The 23,317-nt window shown below is 45.1% G+C and overlaps 2 long non-coding RNA genes across 2 annotated transcripts; one reads left to right on the forward strand and one right to left on the reverse strand.

The window, feature by feature from the left end:
• Positions 1 to 1,116: 1,116 nt before the first annotated feature.
• Positions 1,117 to 5,495, reverse strand: LOC103566613 (uncharacterized). Its single transcript, XR_011524887.1, has 5 exons — positions 5,375 to 5,495; positions 3,859 to 4,241; positions 2,992 to 3,170; positions 2,494 to 2,583; positions 1,117 to 1,486 (listed from the first exon to the last, which is right to left on the reverse strand). It is a non-coding gene; the product is annotated as an uncharacterized lncRNA (long non-coding RNA).
• On the forward strand, positions 3,876 to 22,780 carry LOC139074910 (uncharacterized). Its single transcript, XR_011524886.1, has 4 exons — positions 3,876 to 4,155; positions 18,337 to 18,517; positions 20,411 to 20,733; positions 22,341 to 22,780. It is a non-coding gene; the product is annotated as an uncharacterized lncRNA (long non-coding RNA).
• The last annotated feature ends 537 nt before the right edge of the window (positions 22,781 to 23,317 follow it).

Below are 23,317 nucleotides of genomic sequence, written 5' to 3' on the forward strand. Positions count from 1 at the left end.
GGAGATGAGGGACTTCAGACCCATTCATCCATGTTTAAAAGCAAAACTTTTCTTATACTCCCTCAAGAGTCAGGTTTGTGTTAATCCTCCTGAAGCCTCGGGTAGGGGTTGCTCTGTCCTCAGTGGCATCTTGTTTGCATTAAACTGTGAGATGTTTTAGGGTGGGGCTAGTGCCCTGCTTCTCTCTGTATCCTCAGCACCTTACAGTGCACCCACTATGTTCCAGCTAGTCCAGAAATCATTTGCTGAAAGACTGATGGGTGGTGGCACATGGAAAGAAGTGGGTGGCATTAGTGGAAGGAAGAGGGGGGAGTCACACGGATTGGTGGAGTTACATCTATGGTAGTAAAAGGAAAGAAGGGACTTGAGGATTTTCCTAGCACACTGTTGGTTGAGGGCAACATTTCACTTATTGAGATGGGGAAGAGGGGGATAGGTTTGGGCGTTGGTCTCTTTCTTACTGTGCCAAGATACAGTATAAATGAATCAATCCACCTCATTTGAAAGTTTTAGCCAAACTCTGGGGACCCCAACCTGGTGCAGGTGGTGTGCATAATGATTAAATGCAGTCTCCGGAGGTTGCCTGGGAATATATCTCAAGGCATTTCTAGCTGTGTGATCCTTTTTTTTTTTGAGGAAGGTTAGCCTTGACCTAACATCTGCTGCCAATCCTCCTCTTTTTGCTGAGGAAGAATGGCCCTGAGCTAACATCTGTGCCCATCTTCCTCTATTTTATACGTGGGATGCCTGCCACAGCATGGCTTGACACGTGATATGTATGTTCACACCCAGGATCCAAACCAGCGAACACCAGGCTGCTAAAGCCAAATGTGTGAACTTAACCACTGCGCCACCAGGCCGGCCCCTAGCTGTGTGATCCTGACTGGTTGCTTCACCTCTCTTTGCCTCATTTTCCTCATCTGTAAAATGGGGATAATGAGACCTAGCTCCCAGTGATGTTGTGGGAACTAGATGAATGCCCAGCCTGTTGTAAACACTCATCAAAGGTGGCTATTATGGCTTCCCTTGCAGCCATGTCTGAATTCCAGGCCAAACAGCTCTTCTAAGGCAGCACCAACCAGGAAAAAGTGGGAACTAATGAATAAAGCAGAGCCAAAGACACTTAGGGGCTTTTATTATCCAGCCCCCACCCACCTACCACAATGATATATAATTTTATTGGAGTAGATCCACTTAGAAACTGATGCCAGGACCTGGAAAATGGGCACCTTCCCTCCCAGCTTTGGAGAAGCTACAGTTCTTCCTTGACTCGTGGTTTCTTCTCTTGTCTTGGAGGTCCTTTTGGCTTAGCCACCCTTTCCTCCTTCTGAGCTGTTTCCTTCTGTTCAGCTGGCTCTTCCGGCTTGGTCCCATTCTCCAGCTCAGGCAGCTTCTGCTCAGGTAACTCTTTCTGCATAAAAGGTACCTCTTCTTCCTCAGCTAATACGTCCTCTTCTATCACTTCACTTTGTTCAATAGATCATAGCTATTCAAGAAAAGAAGGGAGGGAGGGAAGGAAGAAGGAAGATAAAGAGGCAAGAAATATGTGATAATCATGATTGTAATTGCCAAGGTCACTTTTTCTAGAAGTGCCCAGAGAGAGGCACCTGAGTGATCCTCTTAGATGCAAAGGTTCATTTGGCTTGGGTGGGGACTTTCTCAGCTGTGATTTTGCCCCTCCAAGAACAGGACCTTTGGGGAACCAGCCTTCCTCCACTCTTAAGTCCACAGATATGGCTGCCCCCATGCCTGGCTCCAGGGCTGGGCATGTGACCCAGGCCTCGATAATTAGATGCCTGTCCAGGACATTTGCTAGGACTACTAAGAAGTAGGTGCTTTCTTTCTAAGCTGGAAGGATATTAGTTTAGATCTGTGGGGCAATCTTTGACGCTTCATGGGGGAGGTGACTACATTGGAATGAAGCCAACATAGAGGAAAACAGAGATGGGGAGACAGAAAACGAGTTTGAGCTTCTGGATCCACCCATACCTGATGTTCCACCAGTTATATAGGATACATTCCCATTGTTGCTTAAGTCCAAGAGTAGTGATTCTGACATTGGTAACTGAAGGGTCCTAACTAATACAGATGGCACCTTCCAGCAGATGGCCTCACTGAGGGATGAACAGGATTAGGAGAGAATGGGGATTGTCATCCCATCCATCAGGAGAATAACGCCACAGGGCAGTATGCCATCAAGAAATCTGGTTACCAACTCAGGAACGGTGGACCCAGGGAAGCAGTCTTGGGAGCTGTGTGAGACCTCAGAGCCTTTGCCCCTCCGAGTGTTTCTAAAGTCTGCTGTTTCTGCTTCTTTGTAGAAAGTGCCTTTGAAATAAAATCATCCAAACTGGATGGTTGCTCAGCCATCTTCGGGTATCTCCAGAGTGCACAAGAATAATGGAATTCTTGGCACACTCTTTCCTAGTCCATTGAGGTCTTGATGATTCTGTTTGGGAAAGAATAACCCAGGGTGCTGCTTTTTCACCTTACCTCATCTTCATCTTCAAGCCTGGTCTTGATTTGACTTTCCAGAAAGTCTGAAAAGCCCTTCATGGTGTGTTCTCCCTTATACGGTACAACCTAGGAAGGAAACAGAACAGGGTCAAAATGGTAGCCTCTTCCTGCAAGGATTGCTCCATAGGTAAATCCAGAGTCCCATTCCATTCCTAACCACCTGAGTACGGTGGGCAGGTTGCTTAACCTCTCTGAGCCTCCATTACCATGGCTCCAAGAGAAGGATAATAAAAATTCCTCCATCCACAATGATTGGGTCAGGGACTAGCAACTGACCTAAGTTGGACCCCATCTGAGTCTTGAGACTTTTGTGGAAGCTAAAGGAAAACACTCTTTAACATGAACATGAGAGGGTCATTGGAGCTGAGAACGAATCTGATTTAATAGAAGGCAGAGCTGCAGATAGGAAGAAACCGAGTCTGCGCTAATGACACAACAACATTTCCAGTTATGTGAGCCCCAAGAGCCCCTCACTTGTTGAGAGCTGGTGGGGAAGAGCCTGAAGAAGGGGTACCGGTCCAGGTTCATTAGCTGAATATCATTTGCCGTGATGTCGATCTTGGTGATGGTGACTGTGGAGTGGTTTTGATACTTTCTGCCCAACTCCTCCAACACTGGGAACAGCGCCCTGCACTTTTCAGACCAGGGTGCATCTGGAAGAGAGGGGCCATTGTTCAGGCTCACACTAATGAGGACTCTGAAAGCCAACACTGCCCATAAACACCATCACTGTGTTCTACTAACGGTTCTGCTGCTTTGCAAATGGCACTCCTTGTGTCTTTTAATTATATATTAGGTTATTTTACATTTCAAACATAGTACCTGATATTATTAAATAAATCAGAAAAATATTAACCTACTCTCCTTTCACCAAGATACTAACTCTTTTAGCATGTTGGGACATTTTCTTCTATTCCTTATTTTTCCTTTAACATAGCTTTCCACTCCAGATGAAGAAGAAAACCAAGAAAAATATTTATGCTGGGTGCTTCCTCATGTTCTGCCAGAAAGCATGTGTGTGTGTGTGTGCGACAGCATAAGTTTTCCAATGGAGGTTAAACTTGTAGCCCAAGGTCACCCAGTGAGTTAAGCAGAGGAAGGGAGATCTGAAGACAGGTTGCTTTGACTTTTGACCATTATACCATACTGCCTTTCAGTCTGGTGGAGAGAATCCGGCTGTAAAGTGACGAGGAGGTTGTGACAAGTACCACTACCCCTGGAAAGGAGACACTGGACTTCCTTGTGGGATAGTTCCCTGAGCTTTGATTTTGGCCCAGGCACCCAGCCCTCTGGAGAGAAATCAGGGACCAGCTCCAACACGGAAGGGAAATTAAAACTTGCCTGCTGGTCGTTCCGTTAGTTTCTGGCTGTGCAGGAGGAGTGGCGTCAGAGGCCCTGGACACTCCACATTTGGATGATCACCCCTCCTTTTACAAACCAAGTGCCTCCAGGGCCACCTGCTCTCCCAGCAGCGGCTCCGCAGCTCCCCTGGAGCCAAATGGGCGCTGAGTTGGAGCAGGAGGAAACATAATGGCCGCAGTCCCAGGGGGCCAATGTGACATCCTGCTTCCAAGAAAATGAGGCTGCTTTTGCCTTTCCCCAGAACCAAGTGGGCACTCGCATAACTCCAGGTGTCAGGTAAGTACAGAAAGGGCCACCGCAGCCTCTCATTTAAAAGCAGCAGATCATGGTTGTTTAGCCACGCAGACCTTAAACACCGCACCCTGTGGATGAGAGTCCATTTCAGTGAGATTTAAAAGGCCTGCGTGATGCAATCCAGCCCTCCTTTCACCCCCCAGGAAGTGATGGGATCAGAGCTCGAATTGAACTTTTTGCCTTGCAGCTTACTTACAGTGTGGCCTGGGCTAAGGCAGTTAACCTCTGTAAGGCTGGGTTCCCTGATCTGTATCGTGGGGCAATTCGCTGGCCCTTCCTAAGAGTCTTGTTTTGAGGAGGCAACGAGAGCAGGTGTGTAAACCACAAACTCAGGTCTGGCTCATGGTACGGGCTCAATAAATGGTAACTGTGTGTTAAATAAAAGAGACGTCTGAAGCAGCTTCATTGTCACCCTTCTCTGCGTCTCAGGGTGGGAGACAGGGTCCCTAGCTTTGGCTCTCACATGCAAATCAGAAACTGGGGAAGGGGCCAGAGTCCTTAGGTGAGCACTGGAAATAATTATAACAATAGGAATAAGAATAGCAATGATAGCTGTCATTTATCAAGTGCTTACAACATGCCAGACACTGTGCCAAGTCCTTTACTTGCATGATTCGGGTCCCCAGTTTGGCCACACCAGCTCAGGTAGGTTAAATACAGCACATTTGATAAGTCACATAAAGCCAGAAGCGGGGGGATTCAGTCCAGCTGTTACCAGCATACGCACTGGAGTCAGCCTGCTTAGGTTTCAATGCCAGTTCCAGCACTTACTAGCTGCGTGACTTTGGAAAAGTTTCTTCACCTCCCTGGGACTCTGTTTAGTCGTCTGTAAAGTGGGAGCAACAATAGTAGCTACTTTCAAAAGTATGTTGTGAGGATTAAATGAGATGATGTATAGAATGGCTCAGCACAAAGCCTGGTGTACCATGGCATTCAGTCAGTGTTAGCCATCAGCTTTATTATTGTTATAGTCACAGGCCTGGATTAAGTGGAAGGTATTTTACCCATTCCAAGAATTCGATTTTTGAGGAGGGTTGCACTGTAGCTGATTAGCATCTTGGTCCAAACTCTTTGGGTATCTGAAGACCATTTGTGGCATGGTGCTTTGATAGATTTTGGAGATTTTGGTGCCCAAGAATTCAGGAACCACGCTTGTAATGTCAGGTCCGTTGCCTCCCGTGGCCTCTGTGGAAGTACTTACAGAACATCACAAATACGTCCCTCTCCTTGTCAAAGACGACGACATGGAAATTCTTCCCAAGAAGCTGCTTAACCTCCCTCTGGTCCCAGTATTTTGGAATCTCTTCACTGGATTGATGGTTCTAGGAAGGAAATTTGAGAGGTCTGAGAGTCTCTGGAAAGGGGTTGGCAGTTGGGGCTCCCAGTCCTGACTGGAAACAATGGAAAGTTTTCTCTTGTTCTTACAAGAGACTTGGAAAGAGCTTGAAATGCTGAGATGGATCATGACTTGATGTCAAGCCTGGATTGTCCGGGGCCAGTTGGGATCAGACGACTGAGGAGGAGGCAGGGCTCCAACGTGGGACAGGTTCTAGCATTTCAAAGACACGATTCTTGGAATTCTTAGATGAGAGTGGGGTTCATGTCTTCAATGTCTTACTTAGTTTGTTCTGCCCACAAAAAATTAGCTCTGATCATCAAAACAAAGGTAATTTACATGACCTTTAAGATCTTTATCACATTTTGGTTCCTGCCAACCTCTCTAAACTCGTCACCATCCCTTGCGTTCTTTAGCTATACTGGTCTTCTGTAACCCAAAGGGGTACAGAAGGCTTGTGCTGTTCCTCTGCCTGGAGGGCCTCCCCACCTCATTCCTGCATTCCCTTCTCCATCTGGTTAACTCAGATTTACCGTTTAGAATGACCTCAAGGTAGGGCTTCCCTGACTCTCATCCAGACGAGGTCAGATCCTGCTCCCATACGTTCTCACAACACTTGGTACTTGTCCTTGTATCTCTTATTCAAGTGTATCATTTATATTTATTTTTCTGGTTATTTGATTAATGTGTCTTTACCACACTAGAAAGAATGTCACATGAGACTTTTCTTCCCTTATCATTGAGTATCCACTGCCTGGTACACACCAGGACCTTGATAAATATTTTGTGAATGAATGAATGAAAGAATGAACCAAGCTCTTGCTTCTCTTTGAATGAAGTGGTATAAATTTCAGAACCTATATTTTTCTCTGCAACCATTGCTTCCTGACTATCTCTTGAATCCACACCCCCTCTCTGTCTGCACTGCTACTACCCTAGTCCAGGAAGCCTCTCTCATCTAGATCACTGGAATAGCCTCCTAGTGTTCTCTCTGCATCGCCTCCTAATCCTCTACATGCCTTTATTCTCCTACAGGCAGAGGTCTGCCTTCACCGTGCAAATGTAGTTTCCCATTGCTTTTAGGATACCAAATCCTTAATACACATAGAAGTCGTTGCTGTCAGGTCTGCTTAGATCACCAGCCTTATCTCCCACATTGCCTTCCCTCATTCCCACCCCAGCCTCTGGAAAGGACTTGAAGATTCTTTCCAAGGGAGCATAAAGGGGAATGGGGGCTGGGCATGGGAGATGGGAACTGGTGAACATGATGGAGAATTAGGAATGGGCCACATCAGGCAGATCTCATCACTCATGTGAAGGATGCTCATCTTTATTGTAAGAGCACAAGAGCACCTGTTGGTTGTGGAGAGGGAGACAGACACGTTCTGAGGTATAACTGGAGGGAAGAGAGAGGATGGGTAGAGCTCCAGGTACATTTGTAGATGGGGGATGGAAAGTGAAGGGTCCCCTGTGTGAAGCCTTCTATTTTATTAGTGACACACGAGTCAAGTGCTCAGGTGAGACTGAAAGTAGGAATGGGGTATGAAGAGAAATAGATTCAGAGATTAAGAGAATGAACCACTAAGAGAAACTTACAAAGAGATGTTAGGACATTTCTAAGTGCCCATGGGAGGTTTGGTTTGTGATTCCATGAAGCCAGCCTGCCTCACGGTGATGTTCTTTTTCTCCAGGATAGGCCTGGAAGCAGTAGGGACAAGAGATTTTCACACATTGAAGTGTATAGGGTAAATATTTGGGTTCAAAACTGATTCGGCTTGAAGTAAAGAAGCCTGACTTGTGGCCTATCAAATATACATTGTACATCTGCTTTAACCATTAAAAAATGCACTCTCTTAGGAAAAGAATGCACACTTCCCCTCCTACACCCAATTGGTAACATCCTATTGGTAACACCCTATTGGTAACTCCCTGATTAGTCCCTTTCCCAACTGATTTCATGTTGACTTGCTAATTTGCAACTAAATACCTCTTTGCATTTGATCAAAATGTATCTTGGGTGTGTCTTCTGTTCTAAAAAGATATAAAACTATACTGAAAACCATGCTTCTCCAGAACACTTTCTAAGGCCTTCCTGGGTTATAATCCTCACTCTGGCTCAGGTAAAACTCACCTTATTTATCTTATCTATAGATTGGTTATTGGTTATTTGCGTCGACAGTACGGAAAGTAAGTAGGTTCAACCAAGGTTGTGACTTTGCCTGGTAAATTCTACAGGATGTAGAGGAGGTAGGAGGAGGAGGGGATACGGGAGCTAAGGGGGTCATGACCAGAGAGATGAGCCATGGAATCCAAGTTCACAAAGGAGGGCACTAAAAAGATTGCGAAATGGGATCAGGAGGTTGGGGGCCACGAAAAGGATAAGGAATTGTAGCCATGTGACAACTAGAGAAGGGATCTAAGAGTATGGGAAGCTTGAAACCAGGCTTTCAGAGGGGCTGCCATCTCTAGAGTGTGGCCATAAGAGCGAGTGGCTGAGATGGCATGGACATACCAATTGTAGGAGAAAAGACCAGGGTTTTGGATATTGACATTACTGGAAATGATGGCAGAGTATGGAAGAAGGGCAAGTGAGGAGCTGAAGTCCTCAGAGGGTGAGAGGGAAGTGATCAGAGGACAGCAACAGGGAGTGGGATCAGGTAATCTAAGGTCCAAAGGCATGGGCTCCCCAGGGTCTGGAGTTGTTGAAGGTAGGAGGAGGAAAGATGGTTTGGAAGTGGCGTGGAGGACACCAACCTCACCACTTCGCCTGTGACAATGTGCATCAGAAAAACAATAGCTTTCACTTTGGAAGGCTGCAGGGGAGGCAGTGTCTGTCGGGGAGCAGACAGAAGGTAATGAGTGTCCTCAGAGGTAAGGTGACCATGTATTCTGGTTTGTCTGGAGAGTCCTAATTTATTCCTGGTGTTCCAGAAATACTTTTAAAGAATGCCCCATTACTCTCAAAAGTGGCCCCATTTAGAAAATAAAAAATCTGGTCACCTAACTCTGCAGGGTGGTTGGGGATACAGCAAGTACTCAATAAATGGCAGGTGATGTTGTGTTATGTAGCCATCATTTTGCAGCCTCTCCTCCCTTTTAGCAAAATAGGCTCCCTTCTAACCCCTCAAAAATATTAGCTGTGGTCACTAGTCTGAACTGGAGAGAACAGACATCTAAGGGACAAGAAACCTGGTTTTGAATTCCACCTCAGTCATTTCTTGTTGGTGTGTCCTTAGGGGAACTATAAAATCTCTCTTATCTCACTTTTCTCACCTGTGAAAAGGACTGTTTCATATCAAGGACCCCACCATCTCTAGTATTCCTGAATCCAAATATATGGATGATGAAGACAATTCCCTGAGGCTTCCCATTATATGGTTCAGCTTGCCAGGGCATTGGTCTAGGAGTCAGATGGTCTTGGGTTTAATAAAAATAATAACAATAGGGATACTGATATGGAGAAAGTATCTTCGTAGCGGATGTGGGAATCTTTCATAAGGCAAGACTGACTTTCTTGAGGAAGGAATTCATAAAAACCACAGTGGGGTAGAGCAGGGAATGGCAAACTAAAGCCTCTGGGAAAAATCCATCCCTCCTCCTATTTTTGTAAATAAAGTTTTATTGAAACACAGCCGCACCTATTCATTTACAGTTGTCTCTAGCTGCTTTCACACTACCAGGGCAGAGTATACAACAAGGACAGTATAACCTAAAATATTTACTTTTTGGCACGTAGAGGGTAGAAGGAAGCCACAAGGGAGATCCAGGTTTAATGCTAGGAAGAAGGCTTTACTCTGCACATCATGAAGACGGGAGCAGAAGGGTATGGTCCCTGGAAGGAGGGAGGAGGTGGAAAGAACCTGCTGCCCAGGGCGTTCTAGAGGAGAGACTTGTAAAAAGAGACGCATCTATTGAGTAAGACACTGTGACACTGTGTGATAGGACCCCCTCCACTGGATCCTCCTAAATATTCAGTTACAGCTCAAAATTCATATGCTTGGTGTGATGGGATTTCTAGTCTTTTTTTCAAATACTTATTCAATGCTTATTATGCGCCAGTCACTCTTCTAAGTGCCTTATGCCTTACAAATATCAACTCTTCTTCTTAACAGCCTGTGAAGGAGTAACATCATTATCCCCATTTTACAGATAAGGAAACTGAGGTACAGAGAGATTCTTGAGTAAGCAAGTGACGAGATGGATTTTGAATGCAACAGTCTGATTCCAGAGGCTGTGCTATACTGCCTCTCTATCAGTTTGACGCGGAAAATCGGTGTGAAGGACTCTTTAATGTGCTAAGATCCCCCCTCAGGAATAAAAGGCTTACTCCCCCACTGCCAGACCTCTTTGGGGAGTGCACAGCTAAGGAGAGCTGTCTCTCCTAGCACCACACCCCCTTCCCAGGGCAAGCTGCATCCATGCCTGACCCACCTGGGGCTATAAAGGCCCACCCCTTACCCCATCCACCTGCTCAGGAAACTCTGAAAGGTTGTCCGAGCTTCAGAACTCCCCATGGGGTCAGCTGAGGCCTCATAGTGCAACTACATCATAGTACAACTTGACCTTCTGACCAATCCCACTCCCTTCCCTTCCATCTCCTTCCCCAGGTGTTGACGCCAAAGCACTCCCTAACAAACCTCTTGCAGGTTAATCTCCTTCCCAGAGTCTGCTTCTCAGAAAACCCGCCTATGACAATTAGCCTGTGCTGACAACGTGTCAGTGAGCATCCAGGTTACATAGGATCTGGGGGGCTTTAGGCTTAACGTGGTTGCTCTCACCTTCTACCCCAGACTCAAAAAAGGAAAACGTTTTTCTTTCCCTGGGGGAAACTCCTATCTTATACCCAGCTCCAAAAACTGGGTCCCCCTTCCATGTCAACCCCCAAGCCTTAGTTCACTGCTCCAGTATTAAAACAGCTGAAAACAAGTTTAGTGGATTCTATGCTTTTTGCCTTTTCTGGTAGGAACATTTCCACTTTCCTGTAGGGAGCCACCCCTCCCTCACTCAGTCCATGTCAAGGGTGTAGGGCAGCTCTCTCTCCCATCCTTCCTGCAGTTGCTCGGGGGGCGGGGGAGGGGGGGAGTGATCACATGACCCAGAACTGGCCAATCAGAGTATCCCAACCCCTGGTTACAGGGATTGGTTTAAGATGGACACATGACCTGAATTTGTCCAAAGAGAATCGACTTGAAGACTTTTGCTGGTGCCTTTGGGGAAAGAGATGCTCTTTTTCTCCTAGGATCTGCTAAGCCGCTAAACCTGTATGTTTGGAGCTTCTGGAGGCCATTACAAAGGGAGAGCATTTCAAGAAATGAAGCCAATACAGAAAGAAGGAGAGTCAAGGGTTGAAAGAGACATCCCTGGCCACATCATTTGAATGCCTGTTACAAGTCATGAGAAAAGCTTCACCTACTCCTGGGACTTACCAATTGTGTGAGCAATAAACTTCAAGCTGGATTTCTGTCCCTTGCAACTGAGAGAATCCTGAATAATATAGCAAGACTTTGGTGCAGAGAGTGGGACTGTAGGCCAGGTATTGGCTAGAACTTGTTCCCATGGAAGCATTCGACTTTCAGTTCAGAGTGAGTTAAAGGCTAAGGCCAATTTTCAGGCATCTGGACAGTTGCTGGATTGTCCTTTTGGGCTTTCTTGGTCATAGCTAGGCAGAAAGTTGGAATTAGAGGCCTTTTCTCAGGCTGAAGATGAGAAATACAAGAGCAGAACCAGCCCCACTTCTTCAAGTTTGGGAAGGATGGGAGCTCAGAGGCCTTAGCTTTCTCGGGTACTTATACGGGGCTGTCACTGACTTCACATGCTGCTGCAGCTCCCTGGTGAGCTGGTCCAGGTCATGGGACAGAAACTGCGGGGCCAGGACTGCAGATACCTTCACTACCTGCGGTGAGGATGAGGGCCAAGAGAGAAGGGATCAGAGGGTGTCATCATCTGGGATAAAGCAAAATCAGTGTTAAGAATTCCACCACAGCCACCAACTGTATATCCCCTCAATTATTCCTCCAGACATCCAGGGCAGGGGAAAAGGAGAAATTGAGGATAATAAAGGTCAGGACTCCAGCTCTCTCTCAAGTGGCTTATTGGATGAGTAGGCAGGACTGTAGGTTGAGACCAGGCTCACCTCATATCCCCAGGACAACAGAGAGCGATGGAGAGAAGCTAGATACAAGAGAAGAGAGGAAAATAAAGACTGGGGACCATGAGCCCAAATGATTTGCTTAACCTCTCCGATCTACAGTTTGCACATCTATAAAATGGAGATCCAATCGTCATACTTACTTCACGGGAAATGAAATGAATTCATATATAGCATAGTTTAGTTCTGTGTTTGGCACACAGAGTTGTCTCAATAGAGGATCCCTTTGGAGCCCCATTTGCCTAGTGTTTCCTAGATTTCCTTGAGTGACATGTCCCTTACCTGCCAGAGGTTTGACATTGTCAACTTCCGACAGAAATGTGCTTGGACATTGACCCACACCTCTGCACCTTAACCTTTCCCTACACATACACCAGACTCTGTTAGACTGCATCTGGGCCTGTTTCTACAACCCTTGTATTAGAGAGAGTCTTTCGTCTTCCCCGTATTCTCATTGTAAACCCCACGGCTCAGGGGCTCTATATTTTGGCTCAAATTCCTCCTTATTCTTCGGGTCCAGGATTGGATTCTGACAAATGCCAAACAGCAGTGGAATCCAAATAGCCCCATAATAATAGACCTTATCTGGTGCTTCTATGTGCCAGGCCTTATTCCAAGCACTTCACAAATATTAACACATTTAATCCTCACAACAACCCCTCATCTTACAGATGAGAAACTGAGGCTCAGAGAAGCTATATAACTTGCCCAAGGTCACACAGCTGGTAAGTGGCAGGGCCAAGATTTGGATACAGGCTGTCCAGCCCCCAGATTACACTTTTAACCACTAACAATTTAGCCTCGGAATCTCATTTTGACCTCACAAGAACTCAACAAAGTTGTTGTTATCCTCTGAGTTTCATAAAAGCCAAGTGACCTTATCAAAGCGAGGCAAGTGGTAGAGGAAAGACTAGAGCCCAGAGAGTCTGATGTCAAAGCTCAGGTGTCTAACATGTCATGTTGTGTTCACCGTACTGCTTCTCCCCGGTCCTAGAGAATGTCAGAGATCAGTTGACTGACCTTTGTGTCCAGTTCTAGCCATTCTTCTCTTGTCCTTGTTTCAGAGGACTTTCTGCAGCTTCTTATTGCACAGGGGGATTCCCTGGGAGTTTTCCAGGCTCAGGCCTCACTCACCTGGAGCCTCCAGCCTCAAAAGCTTCCCCTCAACCTGTTTTTCCTCTGAAAAATCCAACCTCATTAGAGTCATGGACAGCCCACTCTGCACTGATTTTTCCCGACAGGTGGAGTTTGTCTTGGACCTGCCCAAGACTGTCACAGGGAAAACCCAGCAGATGAAGCTTTGAGACAAGGAATGGAAGAGGTCTGGGCAAACTGGGACTCAGTGGGACCTGCAGGGGCCTTTCGTTTGCATCCTGCCCTTCTTCCGCTTCCATTTCCCTTTGGGTCTTCTGTCTTCATCTGGGGATATGACATTCTTTATGACAAGAAACTCATGTGATTTTTGTCTTTCCTTGGTTATGAGCTCAAAAGCTCTCCATGTTAGATCTTGAAAAAAGAAAAGGAAGGAATGAGATGGAAGAAAGGAGAGGCAAACAGAGGAAAAAGAAAGAAAAATAAGAGAAAGATTAAAATATTGAGAGCAACTGAGAAAGAAAAGAAGGAGGGAGGGAAGGTGGACTGGAGGGAATGAGGAAAGATAGAAAGACTTGGAGAGAAGGAAAGGAAGAGAAGGAAGGAAGGGGGGAAGGGAGGGAGGAAGAGAGGAAGGGAGGGAGGGAAGAAGGAGAAAAAAGAAAAGAAAGAGCTGGATAAAAATAGTAAGAGAAACTGATAAAGAAAATGATGAAAGACAGGAAGGATGGGAGGGAGAGAGGAGGGCGGGGAACATAATTACTCCCATAGATAGACAAAGAGACAGTGACAGAGTCAAGCAGAAAACTGAAAGGCCAGGGTATCCCATCTCACTCCTGGGACAAGACCTCCATACAGAGAAGCTTGTGTATGCAGCTGGGATGGCGATGTCATTCCCATGACAACCCGAACCTTAGGGTGGTCATGAGCAGTGGAGGGGAACCACCATTTATTGAGCATTTGCCACGTGCCAGACACTGTCCTAGCCATTTTATAAATCCTGTCGTGTTTCATCTCGATGTGGCATCTGCAGACCTCGTGTCATAACTGTGAGAACAATATGGGCACCTCAAAAAGGTGTCCCTTCCCCCAATGGCTCATGTTTGAGGTGGTTTCTCCTCTTTCTGGAATCAAGTAATAAAATCATTTTAAAATCAAGACCCTGAGGGTTGTCTTCGGGGAAAACAAAGATGGGTGGAGTGGCATTGGTGAAGAATGAACCACAGACTCAGTTCCTGGGGCCTCTAGGACCCCAAACCACGAGTCCAGAAGAGGGAGGGAGGTGAGGACTATGAGGGCTTCACCATAACCCAGAGATGGAGTGTGAACATACCTAGCAGATTCAAGTGAGCTGGCGAAGAAAGAAAAGGATCTCTGAGGGTCTATGACTCTTCTTAAAAATGCTGAGTAATAATAACAACAATGGTAATAATAATATCAATCACTTATCAAGCACTTGCCAAGTATCAGGCACTATGCCAATCAAACTCATATATTAATCCCGCTTAATGTCCATAGTCACCCTTGATTCAGGCACTATTATTTGTCCTCCTTAGCGGAGGAGGAAACTAAGACTTGGAGAGATTAAGTGATATTCCTCAAAGTCACACAGCGTCAGGTTCCCACATACGCCTGTCTGCCTACCATGCCCATGCACGCCTTCAATCTGCTTTCCTGCTCTTCTGGCCCTTGACAAAGCAATTCTCTTACAGCCGTCTTTTAAAACATCCACTAGAATGTGGAGATACTGTGATATACTCCTCCTGGAGTCCACTAAATATGCCAGAGTTTTGTTTGGCCTAGTAGAGAAATGCAATCTGCTAATCAAATAGAAAAACTTTGTTTTTTACTGTCTGGATTTATCAATGGTTAAAGGAGTATCATTTAACTGACAACCTCCAAGAATTTAAAATCTAGCAGATTGCTCATCCTGACACTTTCACTGCTATCTTTATCCTATAGCGAGACTGTTTTTAGTCATATGCCTTTACTCAGTGCCCCGTCCATACTCTCCTTACTTTCTCCAGGCTCAGGGATGATTGGTGATAGGAACCCATACCTTTAGGGGAAGTCTATGACCTACCCAAAGAAAAGGATCCGGCTCTTCTCTGCTCCATCCCCTTCTCCAAATGGCTTGTAAAAGCAATCACAATATTCAGCCAGTACCTTTCAGACTGGCTGAAAGGTTTGCTTACTGTGACTACAATTAAATAACCTTCTCTTGTCTTTTTCAGGATGAGGTAAAGATAGTCCACCTCATCCTTCGTGTCCTTGTCTGGTAAAAGCCTTTCTAGTCTATTAAAGTCCCAGGCTGGCTGCAATTATCCACACATAGAAGGAGGAACTTACCCTGGAGACAGGGAGTCACCTCAGCTGACGTTCACTATTATTTCAACATCAGGTTCAAGTTGTGAAATGACAGAGGGGTGGTCATTATATCACATGATAGGGAGTTTGGACTTCATCTGGAGAGTAGCGAACTCAGTCAACAATGCATTTCTAAGCGATTACCTTGGTAGCTGAGTGGTAAATACATTAAAGAAGAATCTGAGAAATGCCTAGAAGAATTCCTTCTCCTTGGAACTTGATGCCTTAGTAACTAAATTAGGCAGATGGGGTTAAGGGAAAGGAGACACTGAAGGATGTGTCTAGGTTTTGATTAGGTAAACTGGGGTAGGTGGTTATAATACTTTCTGAGAGGAACAGATTTGGAAGCAGGAACATTGGATTCAGTTGTGGTCATGTTAATTTATCTATGTTATCTATGGAATGTGGAGGTTAGCATATGTTTAGTAATCAGTTGGATATTTAAGTTTGAACTCAGGGGAGAGGTCAAGATTTTAAAAGTGGTTTATAAAATTATTGACAGTGAGAGAGAGAGAGAGAGAGAGAGAGAGATGGACAGTGTACATTTGGAAGGAGAGGAATTGTTGATGAGGATAAGTCCTTGGAGAACAATAATGTTTAAACAGAAGAAAGACAAAGGGAATTCCATGGACAACGTTGGGAAAGAAGACTGAGAAAAGTCAGGGTATGAACACAGAAAGATGAAAGAGAGCAATTCAAGAGTTGTTTATCATTACCAAGAATAGCAAAGACTCAGAACTGAAAAGAATACGTTGCATTTGGCAGCAAGAACATCAGAAAACTTGTTTCCAAAAAAACCAAAGATTCAATAGAGTAGTTAAGAGTAGAAAACTGGTGGCTGTGGGTTATCAGTGAAGGATGAGGAATGGAAAGAGATAGAAACAGCTAATGTAGTCTACTCTTCTTAATAAACATTAATTGAAAGGAAGAGGAACAAAAGAAAAGACACAGAATCAAGCAGGCAACTTTTGAGGGAGGGAGGTACTTGACCAAGTGTGGCAAATGTTTTCCTCCTACTCGTGTGGACTGAATTGTGTCGCCCAAATTTCATATGTTGAAGCCTTAACTCCTTGTAGTACCTCAGAATGTGACTGTATTTGAACATAGGGCCTTTAAAGAGATAATTAAGTTAGAAAGAGGCCATTAGGGTGGGCTCTAATCCGATATCATGGTGTCCTGATAAGAAGAGGAGATTAGGACAGACAGAAAGACACCATGGGTGTGTGCACAGAGGGTCAATCATATGAAGAGGCAGCAAGAGGATGGCCATATGCAAGCCAAGAGGAAACCAACCCTGCCAGCACCTTGATCTTGGACTTCCAGCCTCCAGATCTGTGAGAAAATAAATTTCTGTTGGTTAAACCCCCTGGTGTGTGGTATTTTGTTATAGCAGCCTTAGCAGGCAAATACACCTGGCCAGTGGCCATTCTCCACCACCACCTCCACGCCATCTTGTTCCTTGCTAAAAGAACCCTGATTTTGTTCAGAATCAGAGTGAGCTCAGCTCACTAGCACATGAATTATGATTGGGTTAAGCCAGTGCTTTTCTAGTTCTCTTCAATTAAGTCAATTAGAAAGGTTTAGTTTGCTCCTTCTGTGTCTTCCGCTCATTTGTGGTGGAGCTTATTTGTGATTCAGCAAATATTAACTTTATACTCATGTCTTTCTACCCCTACTCAATGGAGGAATACAGTTCTCTGCTCCACGAGGTTGATCTTGATGGTGTAGCTTGCTTTGGCCAATGGTATGATGCAAGCAGAAGTTTCGAGTGTGCTTACATAGTTTGCCTTGATTTTGGTGCATCTGCCATCCGCCATAAGAAGAGCATGCCCTGGAGAGCCACCAGACTCAGAATGAAAGCCTTGTGGAGCAGACATAACCCCAACACATAGCCCGAAGCTGAGCCTCCCAGACAACCTGCAGACCTGTGAGAAATAAATGTGTGTTGCTGTAAGCCGTTGAGACTTGAGGATTGCGACACAACATTATCACAGCAATAAATAACTGATAAAATCTCAATTCCCCTTTTTAACAGAAAGAGAACAGACTAGTCTCAAATATTTGGCAGGCGACTATATCCTGAAGGGGTTTAATAACAAAAACAAGATGTGCTTTCACTGTATTCACTTTTAGGTTCTTCCATTGTGGAGAGTAAAATTAATTTCTTAATGACAGTAGCATACAGAGTTTCATTTGAACTAACGTAGTTTTTGGTTTTTTATTTAATTTTTGAAGAGAATCAATGTAAAGGAAAATATTGAGTAAATAAGACTTTTTTGCATGGTTATAGCAAAAAGAAAGAAAGAAAGAAAATGAAGGTGAGGCTTGGATGACTGAAGTTTGAGAAACATTCAGGTAAGAATGGAACAAAGTTACAGAGGAGAAGAGTAGGGATGGGACTAAAATGAAAACTCAAAAGGAAGTGCAAGTAGTGCCATCTTACCTAAGAGGAAGTAGCCAAGGATGAGTGGGGAAGGTAGCTAACTTTTAGAGCTGAAGGCTCTGAGCTTATGTTCAGAGTGCCCTGCATACTCTGAACCTCAGTCACCTCATCTGAAAAACTAGAGGGATCCAACATCACCACAAGGATGCAATAGAGATTCACGGAGATTGTGCCTGAGGATGCATCTCACAGGGTCCAGGTAAACTACCAGGCAGGGATTAATGATTGAGAGGTACACGTGTGAGGGGCAGAGGTGGAGTCCAGAGACTGAATGTTGCCTCAGCAAGCAAAGGTACAGTCAGGCTGGGCACAGCAACCCAGCTGCATGAACTCTGATCAGAAGTAACCTCTTATTTAACTTGTTACTTTTTAAATTTTTTGATGAGGAACATTTGCCCTGAGCTAACATCTCTGCCAGTCATCCTCTAGTTTGCATGTAGGCCACCACCATAGCATGGCTGCCAATGAGTGGTGTAGATCCCTGCCTGGGAACTGAACCCCAGCCACCAAAGTGGAGCACACTGAACTAAATCACTAGGTCATGGGGCCAGCCCCACAATTTTAGTTACCTTTAACTAAACCTTCAGTCCACCAAAAGAGCCAATCTGCCCACAGAAGGAGAGATAGGGTGAGGAGAGAGCAGAGAAAGGGCACTTGTTTGGAAGAGCAGGGTATTTATGGAAACGAAGATCCAGCTTTTTGACAGGGTCATGACTTTTTTCGGCCATTCTTCTTTAACCAGTGCTGGGCACCATTCTATCTCCCCCATCTCTTCAGGGTCTGGGTGCTCTAGAAAGAAGATAGTGCTGGGATAAGAGAAACAGAGGCCCCTGGAGCTGTGACCTGGATAGAGCCCATCCTGCAACTGGTTTGGCAGGTCCTGATATCTCAGCAAGCCGCAAAGAAGATGAGAGAATGTGATATCTGAAACCTGTCATGCAGAAAGGGTGCTACAGAGGTAACAGCACCATCCTGAAAGAAGCTTTGATGTTTTCTTTGATCTTTTTAATGTTATTATTAAATGTTCAGGTAATACCTGAAAGATGTTCTGAAAGCTGTTAAAGGGTATCCAATGAACCCCCCCCCCCCCCCAACTGCCATCACAGTTCTCCTCCTTAGAAGTAAATGATGCCAAGTTTTTTGGAATCCTTCCAACGATAACTGGGGGAAAATTTGGAGGGAGACAGACGGTAGAGAGCTTAGCTGGTTTTCTCCCTCTTTACTCAGATTATCCTGTGATTTGCACTCCATTGGAGTCCCCTCTGGCCTCCCCCTACAAGAGAGAACTCACTGTCTCTCAGATCCTTTCATCTCCCCAGCAGTGTGGGCGGAACAGGAAAAGCCTCAGGAACCTCCATCACTGTGGTCTTGACTTGTGCACGTGGGTCAGCATTTCAGCCAAAATTACCCTAGAAGCTGGATGCTGTGCTGGTGTTCAGGGTCTGGTCCTCCTGCCTAGGCATGGCCACTCAGGAGGGCAAAGGCCCAGGGATGTTCACTTCCCAAGGAGCCTAGGATGGGTTCAGAAGAGGTGGGACAGCAAGCTGGTTCTACGTGGCTCCAGGATCAATCTAGGAACAGTGAGGGTACAAGGCATGAAGGCAGATAGCCTTAGGAGGTAGTGAGTTCCCTGTCACTATAGGGCTTCTTGTTTGCAAGACTAGCTGATTTCCAAGTTCTCCATTTCCTTCTGGGGATGGCACCAGCAAGACTGAGCTTCGTGGGCAGAGCCAGGCCTGGTAAGTGTGGCACAGTTGTCAGGGCATGGATGTGGCCTGGTTCTTACCGCCACCATCCCCCAAGATTCCTGGGCACACCAAACCAAGAAGGATGCAAAGGGAAAACAAGCAGAGCTGCATTGCATGTGGATAACAGCTGGTCTCTCCACCAGGTGACTCCCAAAGCCTGGCACTCGTTTACTCAACTAACAGCCAGTAAGTGATTATTAGTGCTGGTGTTGTCCTCCCCAGGGAGGATGCAGCTTTAAAAGGAAAGTTCCCTCCCTCGTGGGATTCACATTCTAGTTGTTGCGGGAGGGGGAAGGGAGAAGCAGACAAAATTTAAGATAAATAAGCAAAATATAGACTAGGAAGTGTAGTGGTAATTGGTATGGAGAAAATTAAGCAGGTAAGAATCAAAGAGGGTGATTGCATTTTTTTTCTATTTTTATGGATGGAAACTATCTGGGATGAAATAGATAGAACTGTATACTTTTGGCAGATTGTTTGTTTCTGACAGACTTAGAACATAATTCCATCACCACTTGTACCTCTTTGAGGACCATTGAGTGGCCCACTGGGATGCCATGTCAGGTCATTGAGAGGCACAGAAAGGGGCTCGTTCCTTGTCTGCCCACACTGACTTATGGAAAGGGATGGTTCTCTTAGGCTTACTATCTGGTTTCCTTTATTTTTGCCCAAACCCACTGGTAATGATCCAGAAGGTACCTGACATTCACAATTAATATTCACATTGGTAGTTTTCTCCCTTTTTTGATCTACCCACAATTTTTCTCATTGAGGCTGTTGTGGAAGGTTGCACAGGCCACCCCCAGCAGAAGTGCATCCTCCCAGGGGGAAGCTTTTAAAAATTCTCACGAAGGCACCATAAGGGCTAGCAGGGACTTTGCTTGTAAAGTGGGAATTTGTTGCTCTGCTGAGGTTCAAATTTGACTTGGCCACCAGGCTGGTGCTGGAGTTTCAGCAGAAACATCTGGCCTCCCATCCCAGTCTAGGAAGGTGGGGGGTGGGGGGTTGAAGGAGATAACTCAGAGTGAAAGCCAAATGACTTTCATTGAGAACCTGCTGTATGCTGGATATTTTCACAAATATTATCTCATTTGACATTTCAGCACAAGCCTGCAAGAAGCAGGCATTATTATTAAGTCCATTTTGCTGCCAAGGAAGCTGAAGATTGGCAATATTAAACTCAAAAGCTACCCAGTCAATCATCTAGTAAGTGTTGGAACAAGGATTCCAATCCAGGTCTTTCTCACTTCAAAGCCCCTGATCTAAGAAGAACTGGAGCTGGAGACAGAAAAAGCCAAGTCAAAAGAGCTGAGGAAAGAAAGCCACCACTACTTTTGCTCCCAATGATGAGTAGAGTTCAAAGTTCAAGAAGCCAGGGAAAGCATTATGGAGTCATCAGATGAATGAAATGACCTTACCAGCGCGGGTAAGACTCCTGATGCTAGGGCCAAGCTTGTCTGCTGTCTGACCTACCATCTGCAACCCCCCTACCACCATCACTACCACCATTGCCTTAGTCCAGCCGGCAATTGCCTGTTGCTAGGACAACTGTCTGTTTCCCACCTGCTCTCCTTTCCCACTCTCTCACCTCCATAGAGTATTCCCCAAACAGCAGCCAGGCTGATATTCTCAAAACATACATCAACTGACACTATTCCCTTGCTTCAACCTGCCAATGGCTTCCCACTCTCAGAATAAATTCTGAACTCTTCATCATGGCCTTCAAGGTCCTACATGATTTGGCCTCTACCTGCCTTTCTGACTTCATGTGCTACCTCTTTCTCCCTTGTGCTTGACACTTAGACCACTAATCTTCCTCCTGATCCTCAGATGGACCTTGTTCTTTCCTGTCTCAGGGTGCCAGGTGCTCCACTGCTTGCTATGCTCCTCTCCCCACGTCTTTACCCAGCTGGTGCTTCTTGTCATTTAGCTCTGGGATCAAATGTCCCTTCCATGAACAGTTCTTCCCTGATGACCCGACGATTGTATCAACCGCTTCCCATCACTTCCCATTACATCACCTCTTTCATTTTCTTCATAGCACTTCTCGTCAACTAAAAGTAGCTTGTCTGTCTACTTATTTATTTTCTGTCTCTCTCTGGTCAGCAGGAAGTAAGGACCTAAGTTACAAGTTTTATGAATAAATGGATGTGAACAAGAGTTTCTAATAGTAGCTGAGACAATGATCTCAGTAATCTTCTGAGTTAGATAGGAGCTATGTCAGTGACACCAGTGAGGAAACAATTGACTTGCCATAGTCAAGGAACACAAACAGAGGTGTGTTTACTGCCACACAGGAGGGCCAGTAACTGGAGCCCCAGACTTGTCACAAGGAAAGAGATTTATTATAGAAAGGCAGCCAGACAAGGAGAAGGAAGTTAAAACTCAGATTACTCTGTTTTTAAAGGAACTTGGATTTCAGGTCAGAGTGTAGACAGGAAACTCCAATAGAAAAAGCATTCAGCCAAGGTGTAACTGTGTGTACTTGTGTATGTACAATACATGTACATTTGTATTATAGTATGTTAATGTGCATTTAATATAATATATAATATATGCTATATATATTATATTACATCTGTTAAAAGACATCAGGTGGATCTAGATTCAAATGCTATTTCTGCCGTTTCCTGGCTGTGTGACATTGGACAGGTACCTTAAATTCCCTGAGCATCAATATTCTCATTGGTGAAATGGTGGTAATGACAGTACCTTCCACATAATGTTTCATCCTCTTGTCTATTTAATTGACTTTTTGCTTGTTGTCTTTTGCCTCCCTATCACGGGAATGTAAACTCCTTGAGAGCAGCAACCTTGTCTGACATGATCAAAGCTGTATTCACACCTAGAGTGTTCTCATTAAGTATCTATTGAATGAATGAATGTACTATAGGTTTCTTATAAGATTAAGGAGGGTAATGGATGTAAAATACTGAAATTGACAGGATACTTGGCCACACAAAGTGACTCAGAGAACTAGGCTGAGAGAATCTCTGCCAGATTTGGGTGTTACTATCTCCACATGGTTTTCAGGTTTGAGTCAGGAGAAGAGAGAGAACTCATACCTGCTCTTAAGTGCCTGAGACCAGAAGTGACTTGTGTCACTTCCACCTGGAGTTCATTGTCCGGAACTGGAATTCAGTAGCCTCACCCTAACTACAAGAGAGGCTTGGAAATGAAAGAGAAGTGTGCATGGAATCTTCAGAGAGTTCTACTGGAGATGAGAAAACTGAGGTGCAGTGGGATAAGAAACCTGCTCAATAACACAGAGCTGGTAACTGGTGAAAGCCAGACAAATCCAGGCAGGCTGGCCTCAGAGCCTGTCTTCTTGACCACAACAGTGGTGTTACAGTTCTACATGAGAGATCTACTGAGATCCAGAGAGTGTCTCGTGGACTCTTCCTCCTGTCCCTATTCTCTTCTCAAAGTGACTGCCTCTTCTGTTCGAGTAAAAGTGTTTTTTCGTACTGTGATTCTTTGGATGTTTAATCTTTAACTTACTAAGGTCGGTCAACTAGTCCTCACTCCACTCCATAAAATAAAAGCCTGTCCTGAGCTGAAAGTTCATCATGAGTGAATTGGCCAGGAAGAGCAAGACCCACTTCTCAGAAGCCAGGCATGCCCCTCAGTCCTGGCAGGGATGTTCTGGGTGTCTCCAGAAATCTCCGGTGGTGACTTGGAGCAAAGGCATTTTTCTCCCTGGTTCCGTGGAAGTTGGGAGGAAAAAGGTGCTGGGAAAGTTGGACCAGGATACTGGAGATTCCCCATCACCCAACAACACCCCCATAATGGCTCTAGTAGAAAACTATCAGTACAAGCCACCATCTATGAGAATCTGGGCTTTTCCAATGCAACATCATCAACCCAGCATACACATGCCTGGGCCAGGCACTTTATAGACTTTATATCATGCAATCCTTCCAAAGATTCCACAGGACAAATCTTATTAACAACTCCCCACTCCTCCATTTTTCATATGAGAAGACCAAGGTTAGAAGAGGTAAGTGACT

The sequence above is a fragment of the Equus przewalskii genome, chromosome 12 (assembly GCF_037783145.1).
Source record: "Equus przewalskii isolate Varuska chromosome 12, EquPr2, whole genome shotgun sequence".
In the NCBI taxonomy this organism is placed as follows: Eukaryota; Metazoa; Chordata; class Mammalia; order Perissodactyla; family Equidae; genus Equus; species Equus przewalskii.